At 35.7% G+C, this 20,278-nt stretch overlaps 1 protein-coding gene across 2 annotated transcripts in view; it reads left to right on the top strand.

Moving 5' to 3' along the window:
* Nucleotides 1-20,278, top strand: part of VEGFC (vascular endothelial growth factor C) — a 109,816-nt gene that overhangs the window by 48,473 nt on the left and 41,065 nt on the right. Inside the window, exon 1 of one of the 2 annotated variants that reach the window (XM_047856596.1) lies at nt 14,139-14,155. The exons of the other annotated variant lie outside the window; for it this stretch is intronic. The gene's annotated coding sequence lies outside the window, so the exon portion shown is untranslated. Of the gene's footprint in view, nt 1-14,138; nt 14,156-20,278 lie in introns of those variants that run through there. 2 annotated transcript variants of the gene reach the window in all.

Genomic DNA, 20,278 nt, shown 5'->3' with positions numbered 1-20,278 from the left:
AGGAAGTAGCTTCACACTATGTAGTATCTATTGTGTATACCCAGAATTATACTGAATTCTATACACGTATTATCTCTTCTGTTTATTCATTTATTTATTTATGAGTATGGTTAACACACGGTGTTATATTAGTTTCAGGTGTGCAACGTAGTGATTGGACAAGATTACGCATTATGCTATGCTCCGCACAAGTGTAACTACTTTCTGTTCCAACACATCACTGTTATAATATCATAGGCTATATTCCTCATGCTGTGCCTTATGCCCATGATTTATTCATGCCAATATGGAAGCCTGTTTTTCCCTCTCCCCTTAACTCATTTTGCTCAACGCCCCACCTCCCTTCTCCTCTGGCAACCATTACTTTGTTTTCTGTATGTATAGATTTAATTCTGCGTTTTGTTTATTAATTTTTCTAGATTCCATTCACGAATGAAATCATAGGGTCTTTCCTAGTCTGCCTTATTTTACTTTGCATAATACCCTGTGCGTCAAAATAAAAAGCTTCTGCACAGCAAAGGAAATCATCCACAAAACAGAAAGACAACCTAATGAATGGGAGAAGATATTTCCAAATGATATATCCAATAAGGGATTTACATCCAAAATACATAAAGAGCTTATACAACTCAACACCAAAAGAATCAAATAATCTGATTAAAAATGGGCAGAGGACCTGAACCGACATTTTTTTTTTCCAAAGAAGACATACCAGTGGCCAAAAGACACCTGAAAAGATGCTCAATATCACTCATCGTCGGGAAAATGCAAATCAAAACCACAGTGAGATACCACCTCAAAACTGTAAGAATGGCTGAAATCACACATCATCTCTTTGAATCATTGTAAGAAATAGTGAGACAGCCAAGTTTGTTATACCTTCTTTATAATAGAATTAGTTGAGGCACAAAGATACTAAATAATGTATATGCAGCTGAGTTTGTAACCTCCGAGGCTAGATCTAAAAACTAGGTTCTTAACTTCTATATTGAATGTGTAGAAAGATTTATTGTTACTTAAAATTATAAATCAAGAGAAAAACACCACAAAATGTGACTGTAGGATACTTAGCCATTATTGCCCAAAAGCATGCAACCTGTTAGTTTTCTATTGGTAATTTAGGTGCACATTATTCCAATATTTTCTGTCTTATTCAAGAAATAATTTTCAAGCCTAGAGCCCTTACAGAATTTCTCTGGTTATAAAAATGAAGGAAGAGTCTCCATGGAGGAGATGCTCCAAGCTGGAGATAGTGTCTTTCTCTAGCAGGAAAGAGGGGCTAAAAGTCCATTTTTAGATGAACAGGTACATGTGTCACAATTAAGGCCAAAGTCTTTGCCATTTTAGATGCTATAAAAGGCTATTTAAATGTGTCAACCTATATAAGATTTCAAAAGGTTATGAGAATGTTACCTACATCACTGAAACAATTTCATAGTCCTTTCAAATAGCCATTTGAAAACGATCCAAATGGCAGACACCCCTCCGAAGCAGTGTGATGCGATTTGGTCCAGTGTCTCCTCACACTTGGAAGGTCAGCATTAGGGCCTCCAGGATTAAACTCTGCAGTGTTCTATGCAAAGTGTCACTATTTGGAAGCGTGCTTTTGCAAGCTCTTGAATATGACATTTCATAGTCACTTACTCCATTGAATTCTTCCTATGCAACCAAATAGAAAAAGATGAGAATTTCATTTCTGGGAAGATTTCCTCTAAGAGCCTCTGTCCAAAACATCCAGTGCTGAAAAAGCAAAGACAGTGGCGATAGCTAGCCACTATCATTTTGTTTTGTTTTGTTTTTTCCTTTTCTTTCCTGTGTAAAGAAAAGAACTGGGTGAAAGGCTTGTGAATCAGAATTCTATCTGTCTAGATCCAAAAGGTGAACAAATCTGCACTTTTCTGAACACAGTTATTCTATACTGTCAGAATTTAACTTATTAAAGTAAAAACACATAATGACTAATCTTACCATGGTGTTTCACAATCTTGTTTTTGATCCTAAAAGTATATGTAAAAGGGCTGGATAAAAGAAAATGATGTTTGAAAAATATCTGAGGATAAAGAATAGAAAACAAATTTCCATTTGTACCTGAAAGGCTGATTTTGGGAAATGTTACTAGATTGTGAGGATTTAAAAGGTGTTTTTGAATCTATTTGCCATCAGTAAGTCATGTAGGAAGGAGCTCCAAGGGGAGAGAGAACTGAATACTGCAAGAAGAATAAAGATTCCCAGGAGATTGAGAATAAACAAAATTCCATTACAGAGAAATCCACTGGAAATACCTTTTATTGAAACCAGGGAATGAATCTTTCAACAACAAGAGATAACATCTTTAGCAAAATCAGAAATAGTTGCCTTGCCAGTCATTTAAGTTCAAAAGAAAATGTTGGAACCATGATCAAGTGCCATTTATTCCAGTGATGCAAGCGTGGATTAACGTTTGCAAATCAGTGTGATGCATCACACTTATAAATATTATCATCTCAAAAGATGCAAAAAAAGCATTTGACATTCACGTTAAAAATTATTAACCAAGTAGGTTTAGAGGGAACATACCTTAACATAATAAAGCCTATATATGAGAAACCCACAGATAACACCATACTCAATTGTGAAAAGCTGGGAGCTTTTACTATAAGATCAGGAACAAGACAAGAATTTCCATTCTGCTAGCCACAACAATCAGACAAAAAAGAAATAAAAGCCATTTTAATTGGTAAGGAAGAAGTAAAACTCACCATTTGTGGATAACATTATACTATATATAGAAAACCCTAAAGACTCCTCCAAAAAACTGCTAGAACTCATAAGTGAATGCAGTGAAGTCACAGAATACAAAATTAATATACAGAAATATGTTGCATTTCTTTTCACTAGAAATGAAGTAGCAGAAAAAGAAATTAAGAAAACAATTTCATTCCAGTTGCACCAAAAAACAGAATACCTAGGGAAAACTTAACTAAGGACGTGAAAGACGTGTGCTCTAAAAACTATAAAACATCAATGAAAAAAACTGAAGACAACACAAATAAATGGAAAGATATTCCATTCTCCTGGGTTGGAAGAATCAATATTGTTAAAATGTTCATACTGCCCAAAGGAGTCTACAGATTTGATGCAGTGCCTATCAACATTTTTCAGTACCAACAACATTTTTCACAAGCTAGAACAACTAATACTAAAATTGGTATGGAACCACAAAAGATCCCAAATAGCCAAAGCAATCTTGAGAAAGAACAATCCAGAATTTCAAGATATACTACAAAGCTGAAGTAATCGAAATAGTATAGTAGTGGCAGAAAAAAAATAAACACATAGATCAGTGGAACGTAAGACAGAGCTCAGAAATAAACCAATGCCTACATGGTCAATTAATCTACAACAAAAGAAGCAACGATATACAATGGGGGAAACATGGTCTCTTCAACAAATGGTGTTGAGAAACTGGACAACTACATGCAAAAGAACAACAGTGGGCCATTTTTCTTACACCATACACATAAATAAGTTCTAAATAGATTATAGACTTAGATTTGAGACCTGAAATCATAAAACTCCCAGAAGAAAACATAGGCAATAATTTCTTTTGTATCAACCATAGAAACATTTTTCCAGATAATGTATCCTCTGGCAGGGGAAACAAAAGCAAAACTAAACTACTGGTACTACACCAAAATAAAAAGTTTTTGCACAGCAAAAGGAACCATCAGTAAAATGATATAAAAGGCAACCTACTGTGTAAGGGTAGGCATACCTACTGTATGATATATGCAATAAGAGCTTAATACCCACAATATATAGAGAACTTCTACAACTCAATGCCAAAAAAATCAATAATCCATTTGAAAAAATGGGCAGAGGATCTGAATAGACATTTTTTTCAAAGAGGACATACACATGGCTAACAGACACATGAAAAGATGCTCAACATCACTGATCATCAGCGAAATACAAATCAAAACCACAATGAGCTATCACCTCACACCAGTCAGAATGGCTAAAATTATAAAGATAAGAAATAACAAGTGTTAGCGAGGATGTGGAGAAAAAGGAAACTTTGTGCACTGATGGTGGGAATGCAAGTTGGTACAGCCATGGTTGAAAACAGTACGAAGGTCCCTCAAATGATTAAAAATTGGACTACCATATGATCCAGTTATTCTATTACTGAGCATTTACCCAAATAAAATGAAAACAATTTGAAAAGATAAATGTACCCATATGTTTATTGCAGCATTATTTACAGTAATAGTCAAGATATGGAAGCCGTCCAAGTATCCATCAATAAATGAATGGATAAAGAGAAAGTGGTGTATTTAAGTATATGTATGTGTGTGTATACATATATACATATATGTATGTATACGTGTATACATATATATACGTACACACACACACACACACACACACACAATGGAATATTACTCAGACATAAAAAAAAAAGAATGAGATCTTACCATTTGCAACAATGTGGATGGACCTAGAGAGTATAATGTTAAGTGAAGTAAGTCAGACAGACAAAGACAAGTACCGTATGATTTCACTCATACGTGGAATTTAAGAACTAAAACACAGAAATAAAGAAACAAAAGACCAAAAAGCATGCTGTTAAATACAGAGAATAAACTGATGGTTGCCAGAAGGCAGGTAGGTGTGGGGATAGGTGAAAGAGATAAAGGGCATTAAGAGTCCACTTATGGTGATAAGTAATGTAATGTACAGAACTGAATTGTTACGTTATACACCTAAAGCTAATATAACACTACATGTTAATTATACTTCAACAAAAAAAAATTTTAATTGACTGTTTTCAAATTAACATTTATTAAATTTCTCCCTGAATACAGTCATAAAAATTGTCACTGTCTTTAATTACTTCTCCTAAAATCATTATTCTAAAACCACATACACAGAAGTTGGGTGAACATTTCTCCACTGACATTGTATAAATGAAATCCTTCTTTGCAAATTGGTATATATTTTATAAATGAAATCCTTCTTTGCAAATGAGTAATAAATATGTATACCCATAAACACACATATCCATTCTGAACATTTTCTTTTCTGGTACTCTCACACACTTTTAGGTTTCTGTCACTTAACTTTTGCCAGTTTCACCGGTTTCTTATAGTCTACAAATTTCTTTCACACCATTTTCCTAAAAGCAATTAGTCAGTGCTGGCTTTACTAGGCTTTGGTAACCTATAAAAGTGGTTATTTTGAGTTAAAAACATAAACAATATGTTTGTTTTAGAAGCTATTTTGTATTTTTTTCTCTTATCAGTCTAAAGATGGGTTTTTTTTAATGTTTATTTATTTTTGGGAGAGAGAAAGAGAGCACAAGTAGGGGAAAGGCAGAGAGAGGGAGACACAGAATCTGAAGCAGACTCCAGGCTCTGAGCTGTCAGTACAGAGCCCAACGTAAGGCTCGAACCCAAGAACCGTGAGATCATGACCTGAATTGAACTCAGAGACTTAACCAACTGAGCCATCCAGGTGCCCCTAAAGATGAGTTTTCCAACATAAAAATGTGATAATCTCTTCTGTGTATTGACCACTTGTATAATTTATTACAATAACTGTTGAATGTGTTTTTTAAATGTGTTTTTAATGATAAAATGTTTGCTACAATTACAGATAATGACAGAGCAGACCACCCTGTGGATCTACTTAAAGTAGATTTGACTATCTTATTCAAATTTTATTTATTGTACTTTGCACACTACAAAACGTAAAACAATAGAAAAGCTTTTTACACAGATGCTAAAATCAGTATCTTTTTAATAGGAAACTGAGACCCAGAGAATTCAGGTCACTGTTCCAAAGTTACTTAGCCATTAACTAGAAACAAAGCCCATATTTGACCCCAGATTACCACCTTCAACATAATATTGCTTCCAACTCACTCAGAATATAAGATCATACCATTTGCAAAGAAAAAGAAAAAGAAATCTCATAAGTCCTATGCATACCAAAAAATTTATTTCTAGATGAACATCTATATTTTTTAAATTCTTTTTATTGCTAAAAAAATTGATAGTGTTAAGGTTGTGTTTCCCTTTTAAATTGGCCTTTTAGTTTTTATTGGTACAAATATTTAGATGAAAGATAAAATTGTATTTAGTCTTCAGTGTTTATATGTTTGCACTTTAGTTAGAATTGGGATCCATTCTTTGTAATAAAGTTTAATTATTATAAGTATCATAATAATATCCCTTATTAGCATTTAGTATCGTATTTTTTTTATTTCATCCTTTCTCACTGATATAGAGTGGTATCTCATCAAGTTTATAGTGAGCATTTCCCTAATAATAATGTGGAGCATTGTTTCATGTGCTATCTTTATCTATCTTTGGTGAAATATCTGATAATATCTTTTGCCCTTTTGGTTATTTTTTCATCATTGGGTTTTGAGAGTTCCTTTCTATTTTGGAGACAAGTCTTTATCAGATTTGTGCTCTGTGAATATCTTCTCTCAGTTTGTGGCTTGTGTGACTTTCCAGAAGCAGACATTCCAGTTTTCTTGAAATACAATTTGTATTTGTGTTTTATTTTACTTTATTTTAGGTTTCCTTCTCTTGGTATTAAATTTAAAAACACTTTGCTTCACCTAAGAGCACAAAGATTTTCTTCTATTTACATTTAGGTCTCTGAGAACTTTTTTTTTTTTTTTTTAATGTATGTGTTTTGTGTTTATTCTCTCTGTACTTCACCTCCTGGCTATCTGAGCAATGCTGAGGCATTCTACTTTCATAGATTCTCCAGAAAGATGAGGTGGTTTTGAAATCTATCCTCAAAAACTGGCGAGTCACATGTTTTTTGAGTGATGTTATTTGGCTCCCCTAAGAACCTACTCACAGTCCCTCAAACCAACCTAGACATCCCCCCCCCCCCCCACCGCAAACTTAAGTTTATTCTTTTAACAAAGCAGCAAGAACTGGTTAGGGAAATTCCCATTCTCCTGGGTAATTCATCCTTCAACAAATCGACCCCTTTTTATTTTGTCTGGCTCTGCCCTGCACTCCACGGATGAAATCACCACCTTTGTTCTAGTCCTTCTGATGGTTCCAGCTGTCATCTTACAATGGATGCAGGCAAATGTAACTTTCGTTTTAAACCATTCCCTCCTTTCAGAAACTTTCTTCTACCTTAAATTTTATGACACCACCTCCTCCTGCCTCTCCTTTTGGTGTTTCACTGGTTCACTCTCTGGAATCTGAACAGTCGGGTCTTGGAGCTCCCAGCCTGGGTTCTCTGTGGCTCTGCTCACTCTGTATCCTTTTCTGAGGGAATCTCAGCCACACACGTGGCTTCATTTACCAACTAGACACACAGACAGCTGTCATATTTATATTCACAGGATAGGCTTCTTCTGATTGGTAGAGTCACTGTTCTAGTGCCAACTCAGAATTTGCACATGAATGTCTTAAATGCTTCTCACCTGGAATGTCCCGGGTGAATCATTATTTGCCCCCAGCCAAATCTGGTCCTCCCAGAGCATTCTTCTTTTCACCTTTTGGCACTCACTCCAGAATCTCTGTACTCACATGGACATTTCCCTCTCCCTCACTTTGCTAATATAAACCACGTATTCTACATTTTAGAACTCAGTAGCCCTCAAATCTGTTTTCCAATGTCCATGTCCACAAAAAGAATGGTTTTTCACACACAAGGAGAATTCAGCAAGTAATTGTTGAATAATGATGACTACAGTTGCCCCACATTAAAAGGTTGAATAATCAAGAGCCAAGATGTGGCTTCAGAATGGCTGAAGAAAAACTCAAGATGAAATTAATACATAAACATGGCCTTGAATAAGAGGTACCTTTTTGATGGATGAGAAAAGGAAAGAAGTAATTTGAAGAGGGGTTGCATTAAGAAGCAAATTACACATGGGCACGATGAGAATCATTTGGTACAGAATCATGTCGGGGAATGGGAGGGGGGGGAAGGTGTGTAGAAAGTTGGATATGAATTATGGAGGATTTTAAAACCCACTGACTGTTGTGTGATTCATAGGCTAAAATGTTGGGCTATACATTTCAACCAAATTCTTCAGTGACTGAAAATTTAACTTTTGATTAAGTGATACATTAGGAAAGTTAAAGGTAAAATAGTTTCATAGCTCTACTAATGAAAAAACTATTTCCTGCCACAGCCTCTCTTGTTCTTAATCCTGTTCTCCAGATACAGTCTCTTTCCTTTTAATGGTTGCTATTGGCCGTTACCTCCATATTTTGGCCTTCTCTCTTGATTTTTTGTATTTGTATTTCCTCTATTGGCTTGTTATTAAAGAATATAAGGATCTGGTCTGTATCCCTCCTTCTATCCCTTTTATACACCTGCCACTGATTATTCTCTGTATTAAATAAACACACTTCTTATCCATCTATCATCTTTTTTTAAGTGGTAGGGATTTTTTAATGTTTATTTTGAGAGTGAGAGAGAGAGAGAGAGCAAGCGAGCACAAATGGGGGAGGAGAGGAGAGAGAGGGAGACAGAGGATCTGACCAGATGCAGGGCTCAAACTCATAAACCCTGAGATTGTGACCTAAGCTGAAGTCAGACCCTTAAGGGACTGAGCCACCCGGGCACCCCTTACCCATCCATCATCTTAAAGGAGCTACAGTACATCTAAATTTGGGGTTGAACATACATTGTTTACTTTTTCATGCACTGTACTATTCACTGTTGAGTAGTTTTTCTTCTTGTACAGTAATTATTTCATAGGTTGCTTGTCCCTGCCACAAATTTTCTCCAGATATTCTAAAATAATTATAAAAGTCTACTGAAAATTGCTAACAAAACATAGAAGTTAATTTACAAATTATATATTTTTCTTTCTTTTTTTTTCTCTCCTGGAGGCTTCTCTCTGCCACTAGTTTCAACTTGTACAGTTCTTTGTGCCTTTCCAGTATGCGACTGCTAATCTCCGGGGCCGTATGTCTTTCTCTTGGCTTCTTCCCTCACTTTGTTGAAGAATCTCATTTTTTAAAGTTTGTATTTAACTTCTACTTAGTTAGCATACAGTGTAACACTAGGTTCAGGTGTGCAGTGTAGTGATTCCCCACTGCCAACACCCGGTGCTCCGCACAAGGGGAGATTGAGAAGAATCTCGTTTTTTAACAGCTTTATTGCAGAATAATTTGCATGCCATGAAATGTACTCACTGTAAGTAGACCATGATTTATAGACCTACAGCAGCCATCACGATCCAGTTTTCTATCTTTACTGCCCCCAAAAGCACCCTTGTGTTTAGTCAATCCCTGCTCCCACACCCAGGCTCAGCCACACAGACTTTGTGTCACCCAGGCTCAGACACATTGTCTTTTGTGTCTGGCTCTTTTCAGTTAGCATAATGTTTTTGAGGTGCATCAGTTTTGTAGTATGTATCCGTAGTCTATTCTTTTCAACTGAAAGTTGTCCCATTATATCACTATAACACATTTTTCTCATATTTAGCCAGGTGACGGGTTTGTAACGTTTTTTCCCAGTTTGGGTGTATTATGCATCATGTGACAGTGAACAATTCACATACAGGTGTTTGTGTGGACACTCCACTAGCAGTGGAATTTCTGGGCCATATGATAAGTATTTGTTCAGTTCTTTAAGACACTGTCAAACTAACTTCGTGCGTATTGTACATTCGTATGAACAATATATGGGTGGTCATTTCTGCACATCCTCACCAGTACTGGTATGTGATTCTTTTGGATTATAGCCATTCTTGTGGTTTGTGGTTTGATCTGCATAACTTACCTTAGTAACTAATGATGCTTACCATCGTTTCACATGCCTATTATCTATCTGAATATCTTTTTAGGAGAAACCTCTATTCATGTCTTTTGCCTCCCACCTTTTTAAACTTGGGTTGTCTTTTTTTATTTGGAAAATTTCTTACGTATATTCTGGATGCAAGTTCTTTATCAGCAACATGATGTTCAGACATTTTATCTCCATGTTTGGCTGTGTTCTGATGTTCTTAATGATATCTTTTGAAGAACAAAAGTTTCCATTTTGATAAAGTCCAGTCTACCATATTTTCTTTTATAAATTGTGTTTTTGATATCATATCCAAGGTACTGTGGCCTAATCCAGCTTTGCAAAGGTGAAACTACATTTTGTTCTAAACATTTTGCAGTTTTAACGCTTACCCTGAAGTACGTGATCTATTTTGTATTAACTTATGGGACTAGTGAGAAGGAAGTGGTTTTGTTTTCTGCTTTTGGGGGTTTGGGGGTTGTGGTTTTGCTCTGTTTTTGTATTGGCATATGATTAACAGATTGTCCTAGCACCGCCTAGACTACCCCTTCTGCGTTTATTTGCCTTGGCACTTTAGTCTAACATCTTTCGATCATCAGTACAGAGATTTTTTATTTGTTTCTGCACTCTCTATTCTAACTTATCAGTCGTTTCTTAAGCCAGTATCACACTATCCTGATTGCCCTACAGAGTTTGAGACCTGATCATAGGAGTCCTCCAACTTTGTTTTTCTTTTTCCAAATAAAATTAATTATTCTGACTCTTTGCACACACTTTGAGGTCAGCTTGAAATTTCTACAAGAAATTCTGCTGGGATTGCATTAATGTACTGTAGATCGGCATGGGGAGGATTATCAATTAGTGATACTGAATGTTCCAATCTGTGAACATGGTAGGCCTCTTCCTTTATTTGGATTTTCTTTAATTTCTCTTAGCAAACACCACTGAGAGCATGAGAATACAAGTTTTGTATTGGAAGAAGATGTTAACAATACACATATTCAACAAAGGATTTGTATCCAGGGTCATTAAGAGCTCTTACAAATCAGTGACAAATAAGACAGCCAACAGAAATGAATAAAAAACTTTTAATTGGTACTTTTTAAAAGAGGATTACCTAATATCCAAATAATAGGACAGTGGTCAACATATTCATCGAGGTATGCTACACATTAAAACCACAACAAAATATTATCACAACCTCATGGAAACAGCTAAAATTAAACACCAAACACCGTTAGTCATTGGCAAACATATGGAACCAGGAATTCTGATATACAGCCTGTAGGAGTGTAAATTGGTAAGATTATTTTGGAAAATGGCCATTACTATAAGCTACGCATATGCATACCTCATGAACCGCCATTCCTGTTTCTATTTATAGACCCCCATGCGTATTATGTTCATCACAAGACACGCTGAGGGTAGACTAGATTAATAACTTGCAGTGCAGACAATGAGAAAAGACACAGCAGGAAAACCAGCTGCTTCAGACAATGGAGATCAATGTCACAAACATAAGGGTGAGAAAAAGGACCTGACAGAAAATATTTTATGTTACTGGATACCATTTATGTAAAGTTGAAAAAGACAAACTATGTTGGTAGAAAACAGAAATGCCTAAAGGTAACAAAATGGCAATATTTGGAGGAGAATTGTCACTGAGGAGAATAAAGGAAGTTTCTGGAATGTGGTTGATGCTCTGTATCTTGATCTGGGCGTGATTACGCTTGTATGTTCAGTTGGTAAAAATTTATCAAAACTGTGTCATTTGTTCACTCTCCTGTGTGAATATTCTTCATTAAAGATTTTTTAAAGCATTATTAGTATTACTTCCAAGATTAAATAGCATTAACATAAATTGGCCTTTAAAATAGCAAAGAAAAAATTTACTGGAAAGGGATATTATAATAACCTATTACATTTTTTAATTTCAAAATTAAATGTATGAGATGTTCTTGAAATTAGTTTAGTCTTCAAAGAAATGAAAGCAATCAAAGGAAAATAATTATGAAATGTTTTGAATTTCCTTACCTAGAAAGACTGTGTCTGAACTGCTACATTCTCTTCTCTTTATGAAACAAAGGAATGGTGTTGAGAAATGCTTATGCAAAAAGAAAAATGAGATGTTACCCTGGATGATAAATAAATCTCACTAAGAATGTTACTAAGTCCACCTGCTGGTGGTGTTTTAGATCCATTCATTTACTCATTCTGATGTCTGTAGGGATTTTAAAAGGCAAAATTCATGCAAATTTTCAGCCTTCTGACATGTTCTTAAGAGGCTAATAAATGACAAAGCCCACTCTTACGCAGCTGCAGAGTTTACCAACAGCAGCACCAGTGAGTGTTGGCCTGGATTATCCTTTTCTTGTAGGGATCATACATCGTAGAATGGTTGGTGGCGCTCTTGGCCTTCACTTAACTACTGCCAGGAGCATCACCCCATAGTTCTGAAAATGAAAATGTCTGCGGATGATGTTGCCAAATGACCCTACTGGTGGAGAGCCACTGTTCTACAATATGCATATATTGGAATGCTAGAGTCCTAAGTTTTAGTTCCTTGGAATTACGCTGTGGTCAGTAAAAACATTATCTTTGGCTTCATCCATCTGGTGATATCTTTGCCATCATACATATATGGACACAGGTTACAATTGACAGTTCTAAAATGGTTTTGTCATTCTACAAGGAAGGAAAACCAATTCCATTTGTAAATAATTGGCAAGGAGTGGTTCTCAGTGTGTGTAGGTTTCTCAAGGTGTGTGTAGGAAAGTAGTGTATACAGAGTGATCATATCCAGTGTGTGGATTATGCAGATCTGACTGCCTACTTTGGCATTAAATTAGAAAGTTGTCTCAGCAGTAACAGGGGAAATGAAGATTTAAAATATTTTCTAAGAGTCTACTTAGATGATGAAACAAGTATTTGATTTTTTAATTTAACCCATGTATGTGATAAACTAAAGGAGTGACTTTTTAAATGCTTCCACACATACTTTTCTTACAGTGCAATATTGGTTTCAGGAGTAGAATTCAGTGATATCAGTTCCATACAACGCCAGGTGCTCATCATAAGCATCCTCCTTAGTACCCTTCACGCATCTATCCCGTCTCCCCCCACTTCCTCTGTCAATCCTCAGCTGGTTCTCTATCATTAAGAGTTTCTTATGGTTTGTTTCCCTCTCTTCTCTTTTTTCCCCCACTCCTCATATGTTCATCTGTTTTGTTTTTTAAATTCCACATGTGCGTGAAATCATATAGTATTTGTCTTTCTCTGATTGACTTATTTCACTTACGGTAACACATTCTAGCTCCATCCATGTTGTTGCAAATGGCAAGATTTCATTTTTTTGGTGGCTGAGTAATATTCCATCACATACGTATACCACGACTTCTTTATCCATTCATTAGTTGATGGACATTTTGGCTCTCTCCATAGTGTGGCTATTGTTGATACTGTTGCTGTAAACATCAGGGTGCATGTACCCCTTCAAATCTGTATTTTTGTATCCTTTGGGTAAATACCTAATGCAACTGCTAGATGGTGGGGTAGTTCTATTTTTAGTTTTTTGAGGAACCTCCATACTGTCCTCCAGAGTGGATGCATTAGTTTGCATTCTCATCAACAAGTGCAAGAAGGTTCCCCTTTCTCTGCATCCTTGCCAACACCTGTTATTTCTTGTGTTGTTAATTTTAGCCATTCTGACAGGTATGAGGTGTAGCTCATTGTATGAGGTGGTATCTCATTGTAATTTTGATTTGTGTTTCTCTGCTGATGAGTGATGTTGAGTATATTTTCATGTGTCTGTTAGCCATCTGGATGTCTTCTTTGGAAAAGTATCTCTTTGTGTCTTCTGTCCATTTCTTAACTGGGTTGTTTGTTTTGGGGTATTGAGTTTGATAAGTTCTTTATAGATTTGGGATACCCTTTATCAGATATGCCATTTGCAAATATCTTCTCCCATTCTGTAGGCTGCCTTTTAGTTGATTATTTCCTTCACTGTGCAGAAGTTTTTTATCTTGATGAGGTCCCAGTAGTTCATGTTTGCTTTTGTTTCCTTTGTCTTCAGCGATGAGTCTAGTAAGAAGTTCTCTGGCCCGGATGCCTTTTCTTTTTTGAAAAAACAATTTATGCTATCAATAATAGATATAAAAAGATTCCATTTTTTATTATGGCTTTATTTTCAAAATTTGTAACAAAACATTTTCAGAGGATTAGGCAAAAAATTAAAACCTAAAACTCCCAATTAAAAACTTCCAATATTAAACTAAAATTTAAATGTCTGCTTCCAGGGTTACCTATCTGTGGCACATCAGGTTGGTGTAGACATGGATGATGGGTGACCTGTGGGGGAAAGAACCTGACTCTGACACCTTCACTGAAACATTAGGTAAAATGATTTGCTAAGGTCATTTAAAACATTTACAAGTTTCTGTTCCTTAGAAGGATATCATTTGATTTTATATATTTATTTATGACTCTCTACTAAATTTTACAACTATGTATTAGATGATTTTTCAAATCCAAAACCTTCTACATTCCAGCACCTTGCCCAGATTTTGCTTTAAAAAGGTATTTTCCATTAATCAACATTATAATAAGACTTCCAAATTTGCCTAGCGTGGATAGTTATCTGAAGGAAACAGAACAACTCACAGTTCATGTGTCCTGCAACCGCCACTGTTAAGAAGGACTGAATAATCAAGTTCCTTTGTTATATTAGGGGAAGAATGATTTCAACAACTACTTATTCTAATGATTGGATCTGACCTTATTTCCAAAGAAAGAAAGAAAGAAAGAAAGGGAGGGAGGGAGAGAGGGAGGGAGGGAGGGAGGGAGGGATGAAGGAAGGAAGGAAGGAAGGAAAGAAAGAAAGAAAGAAAGAAAGAAAGAAAGAAAGAAAGAAAAGCCAATGGTAGTGTAGAGTTATTGATCTCGATAATTGCCTTACAATAGATTGATCCTTACTGATAATTTGGTTTCTTAGGACAAAGGAATGATGCATGTGATGAATAATACGAAAAATACTTTCTTTTCAACTTTTTTAGTAAATTTCTTGTCTTAATAAACTGATAATTGACCAAATAATTTTCTTTTTACTTTGTTTTATGAAATTATGCATGAAAATGTACATTTTAAAAAATATATTACTTAAGCCAGACTTTTTTAAAGATAATACATTTAAAGAAAAAAATGTAAGTATCTCTTATTTTCCAGTTTGCATAGTAAGTTATCTCCTCTCCCCCCAAATATAAATATATTGGACAACTAAACAAATTGCCTATGACCATTTTAGCTACTTCATGAAAATGCACTAGTGTGACCAAACCTATCTTTGATGGATGGACCCTTGCCCACTCTTTCAGTTCTGATTACGATTTGATAAGAGTATAGCCTTTTAAAGCGAAAGAAAATTTTCCATAATTAAAATATGTCCATTCCCTCATGAATTTTCAGCTTCATAAATTAAATGAGTACCAAATTTATATATAGTGTAGCAATAATTTAAGATTGTTGTTTGAAGGGATTATTGACATTGGATTGGTAGGATTTTTTTTTTTTAACTTATTTCTACTCATTGACAAATGTCAGGCCATTACTGACAATCCTAGGTGACTTCCTACTTATCATTGACTCTCTGGGTTGTTACATTTTGGGGAAGGAAGGACAACCTCTGTGCCCTCGTGATTTCTCCCAAACAGACATCTGAACAAACCCCTAGTCAACACAGAGAAGCAAGAGGAAATCTAGATTTTGTAAGCCATATGTGTACAATGTAAAGTCAATTAGGGTCCACAGCCAATGCTACCTCAAGTGTTCACTTCATGTAATGATTATTTATAATGAAGTGGGTTTACAGATTGCAGGTGAACCCCCAAAGTTTGTTCTCATCGTGTCACTCCTGGAATCATCATTCTCCTGTTACATTAAGAAGGGAATGTGTTTTAGGTACGTGCCTTTGACACTGCACAGTCAGCTTGACTTCCATAGCACCTCAATATCCTCCACTGATTGTCACATAGGTTGCTCTTTGCAAATATATACATGCTGAACGTTAAATAAGAGTCATCACTAGAACCTCCTAATTGAGCCCTCCAACACAGAATACAAAATCAGATTTATCTTTACATTACTTGAAGCTTTTTATTACAGTTGAATATCCGTTTTTAAGACACTTTCTATTTTAAGACATACCAAATTGCTTTGGAAAATAAAAGGAATATGTCAACCATTCAAGCAAATGACTTCAACATGCTGGAAAACACTGGTGAACATAAACACTCAAGAAAGCATTTAGATATAGCAATGCAGGCCTACCTTGAGAAACAAGAAAATTCTCAAATAAACAACCTAACCTTACACCTGAAGGAGCCAGAACAAGAGGAACAAAGCTCAATGCTAGTAGGAGTGAAGTTTTAAAGATTAAAGGAGCAGCAAAGGAAGAAAAGACAAAAAAATAATAATCAGTGAAACTAAGAACTGATTCTTTGAAAAGATAAGCAAAATTGAAAATATTTAGCCAGATTCATCAAGAGAAAAAGAGAGAGGACTCAAATAAACAAAATCAGAATTGAAGAAGGAGAAATAAGAACGCACTCCACGGAAATACAAAGAATTATAAGATAATATTATGAAAAATTATTTATCAATAAACTGGACAACCAGGAAGAAATGGATACATTCCTAGAAATATGCATCTTCTAGAAATGAATAAGAAGTAGAAACTTTGATACAGATTGCTAGTAATGAAATTAAATTGGTAATCAAAAAGCTCCCAATAAATGAAAGTCCAGGTCCAGATGGCTTCACAGATTAATGCTTCCAAATTTTGGAGAAGAGTTAACATTTGTTCTTCTCAAACTATTCCAAAACATATAAGGGGAAGGAAACCTTCCAAATTTATTCTACAAGGTCAGTATTACCCTGATTATAAAGACACTCCAAAAACAAACAAACAAACAACAGAACTACAGGCCAATATCTCTGGTGCAAAATTCCTCAACAAAATAGCAAACAAAATTCAACAACATATTAAAAGGATAATTCACCATGGTCAGGTATGATTTATTCCAGGGATACAAGAGTGGTTCAGTATTCATAAGTCAATCAATGTGATATGTCACATTAACAAGAGGAAAGGTTAAAACTTTATGATCATCTCAATAGATGTAGGAAAAGCCTATGGCAAAATACAGCATTCAATTCATGATAAAAATTCTCAACAAAATTGGTTTAGAGGGAACATACCTCAACATAATAAAGGCTGTATATATAAAACCCACAGCTAACATCATACTCAGTGGTGAAAAACTGAGAGCATTTCCTCTAAAATCAAAAACAAGACAAGAATGTCCACTCTCAATATTTTTATTCTACAGAGTAATGGAAATCCTAGCCAACACAGACAAGAAAAAGAAACAAAGCTATCCACATTGGTAAGGAAGAAATAATCACAATTTGCAGATGATATATATAGAAAACCCTGAAGACTCCACCAAAAAACTATTAAAACTGATAAATGAATTCAGAAAAGTCACAGAATACAAAATTAATATACAAAAATGTGTTTCATTTCTATACACTAGTAACAAAATAGCAGAAAGAGAAATTAAGAAAATAATCCCATTTAAAATGGCACCAAAAAGAATAAGATACCTAGGTATGAATGTAACCAAGGAGGAGAGAGACCTATCTATATTCTGACAACTACAATATCAATGAAGGAAATTGAAGATGACACAAACAAATGGAAAGACATTCCATATTCATTGGTTGGAAGAATTAATATTGTTAAAATGTCTATGCTACCCAGAAATCTACATGTTCAGTTCAATTTCTATCAAAACACCAATAGCATTTTTCACAGAACTATGACAAATAAATTTGTCCTAAAATTTGTGTGGAACCACAAAAGAATTCAAATAGCTAAAGCAATCTTGAGAAATAACAAACCTGGATGGAGGTATCACAATCCCAGGCTTCAAGATGTACCACAGAGCTATAGTAACCTAATCAAAACAGTGCGGTACTGGCACAAAAATAGACCCATAGACCAATGGAACAGAATAGAGAATCCAGAAATAAACCCACAGTTATATGGTCAATTCATTTATGACAAAGTAGGCAAAAATATGCAATGGAGAAAAAGTCTCTTCAAAAAGTGTTGTTGGGAAAACTGAAGAACTACCTGCAAAAGAATGAAATCGGACCCCTTTCTTATGCCATATACAAAAACAAATTCAAAATGGATTAGAGATTTAAGCGTTAAGACCTAAAACCGTCAAACTCCAAAAAGAAAACCTAGGCAGTAATCTCTTGGACGTCAGCCATAGCAACATATTTATGGATACGTCTCCTCAGGCAAGAGAAACAAAAGCAAAAAGGGAACTATTGGAACTACACCAAAATAAAGATTTTGCACAGCAAAAGAAATCATCAACAAAATGAAAATGCAACTTTCTGAGTGGGAGAAGATAGTTGCAAATGATATATTTGATAAGGGATTAATATCCAATATCTATAAACACCTTATACAACTCAACACCATAAAAAATCAAACAATCCGATTAATAAAATGGAAAGAGGACCTGAATAGACATTTTTCTAAAGACATACAAATGGCCAACAGACACATGAAAAGGTGCTCGACATCACTAGTCATCAAAGAAATGCAATTAAAACCACAATGACATACTACCTGTACCAGTCAGGATTGCTAGTATCAAAAAGACAAATAACAACTGTTGGTGAGGATGTGGAGAAACAGGAACGCTCGTGGGCTGTTGGTGGGAATGTAAATGGGTACAACCACTGTGGAAAACAGTACGGAGGTTCCTCAAATAATGAGAAATGCCATACGATCCAGTAATTCTAGGACTTTACCCAAGAATATAAAAACACTAATTTCAAAAGATACATGTATTCCTGTGTTTATTACAGCATTATTTACAACAGCCAAGAGGGGCACCTGGGTGGCTCAGCTGGTTAAGTGTCCAGCTTTGGCCCAAGTCATGATCTCACAGTTTGTGGGTTTGAGTCCTGCGTCGGACTCTGTGCTGATAGCTCAGAGCCTGGAGCCTGCTTCAGATTCTGTATCTCCCTCTCTCTCTGCCCCACCCTCTCTTATGCCCTATCTCTGTGTCTCTCTCAGAAATAAGTAAACATTTTTAAAAAATATTACAATAGCCAAGATAAGGAAGTAACCCAAGTGTCCATCAAAAGATGAGTGGATAAAGATGTGATGTGTGGAGGTACACACACTTAATGGAGTATTCCTTGGCCATAAAAAAGAATGAGAACTTTCCATTTGCAATAACATGGATGGACCGAGAGGGTATTATGCTGAGTGCAGTAAGTCAGACAGAGAAAGACAAATACCATATGATTTCACTTATATGGAAATGTGGGACCTAAAAAACAAAACAAGCACTCTTAAATACAGAGAACAAACTGGTAGTTGCCAGAGGGGAGGTGGGTGTGGGGATGGTTGAAACAGATGAAGATTATTAAGGGATACAAACTTTCAGTTATAAAATAAATAAGTCATGGAGATTGAAACAACACATGGGAATATAGTCAGTAATACTGCGATAATATTATCTGGTGACAGATGGTGACTACACTTACTGTGGTGACCAATGAGTAATGGAAAGAACTGGTGAATCACTATGTTGCACTCCTGAAACTAATATAACATTGTATGTTAATTATATTGCAATTTTAAAAAAAAGCTTTTTTTAGTTTTTAAAAAATATTTATTTTGAGAGAGAGAGAGTACAAGCAGGGTAGGGGCAGAGAGAGAGGGAGAGAGAGAATCCCAAGCAGGCTCCGCAATGCCAACACAGAGCCAGGGGCTCAATCCTACGAACAAAGAGATCATGACCTGAGCCCATATCAAGAGTCGGACGCTTAACCAACTGAGCCACCCAGGCTCCTCCCCACCCCCCACCCAAAAAAACAAAGCTTTGAGGGGAGCCTGGGTGGCTCAGTTGGGTAAGCATCTGACTTCAGTTCAGGTCATGATCTCGGCTTGTGAGTTTGAGCCCCACGTTGGGCTCAGTGTTGACAGCTCAGAGCCTGGAGCCTGCTTCAGATTCTGCCTCCCTATCTCTCTGCTCCTCCCCTGTTCACTCTCTCCCTCTCTCAAAAATTAAGAAACATTTAAAGGAAGGAAGGAAGGAAGGAAGGAAGGAAGGAAGGAAGGAAGGAAAAGAAAGAAAGAAAGAAAGAAAGAAAGAAAGAGAAAAAGAAAGAAAGAAAAAGAAAGAAAGAAAGCTTTGAGAAAGAACTTGACTTTCACTTGACTTCTACTTGAAAGATTTGAATGCGTCCCAGGTTCAGAACTCATTCTAGGTTACTGGGCCCCCTTCTAATTCATTGAAAGTAGAATATGAAGATACCATGGTGAGCTGGTATTATCTAATCTTAATATTTGGGTCTTCTCTGGATTCACTCAATAGCCCTGTCACTTAGCTGACGATGCTGAATTCCTAGGTTGCTGCTTATTTAGAAC

Source organism: Prionailurus viverrinus, chromosome B1 (assembly GCF_022837055.1).
Source record: "Prionailurus viverrinus isolate Anna chromosome B1, UM_Priviv_1.0, whole genome shotgun sequence".
NCBI lineage: Eukaryota > Metazoa > Chordata > Mammalia > Carnivora > Felidae > Prionailurus > Prionailurus viverrinus.
Note: the sequence above shows the minus strand (reverse complement) of the source record. Positions and strands in the feature narration are given on the sequence as shown.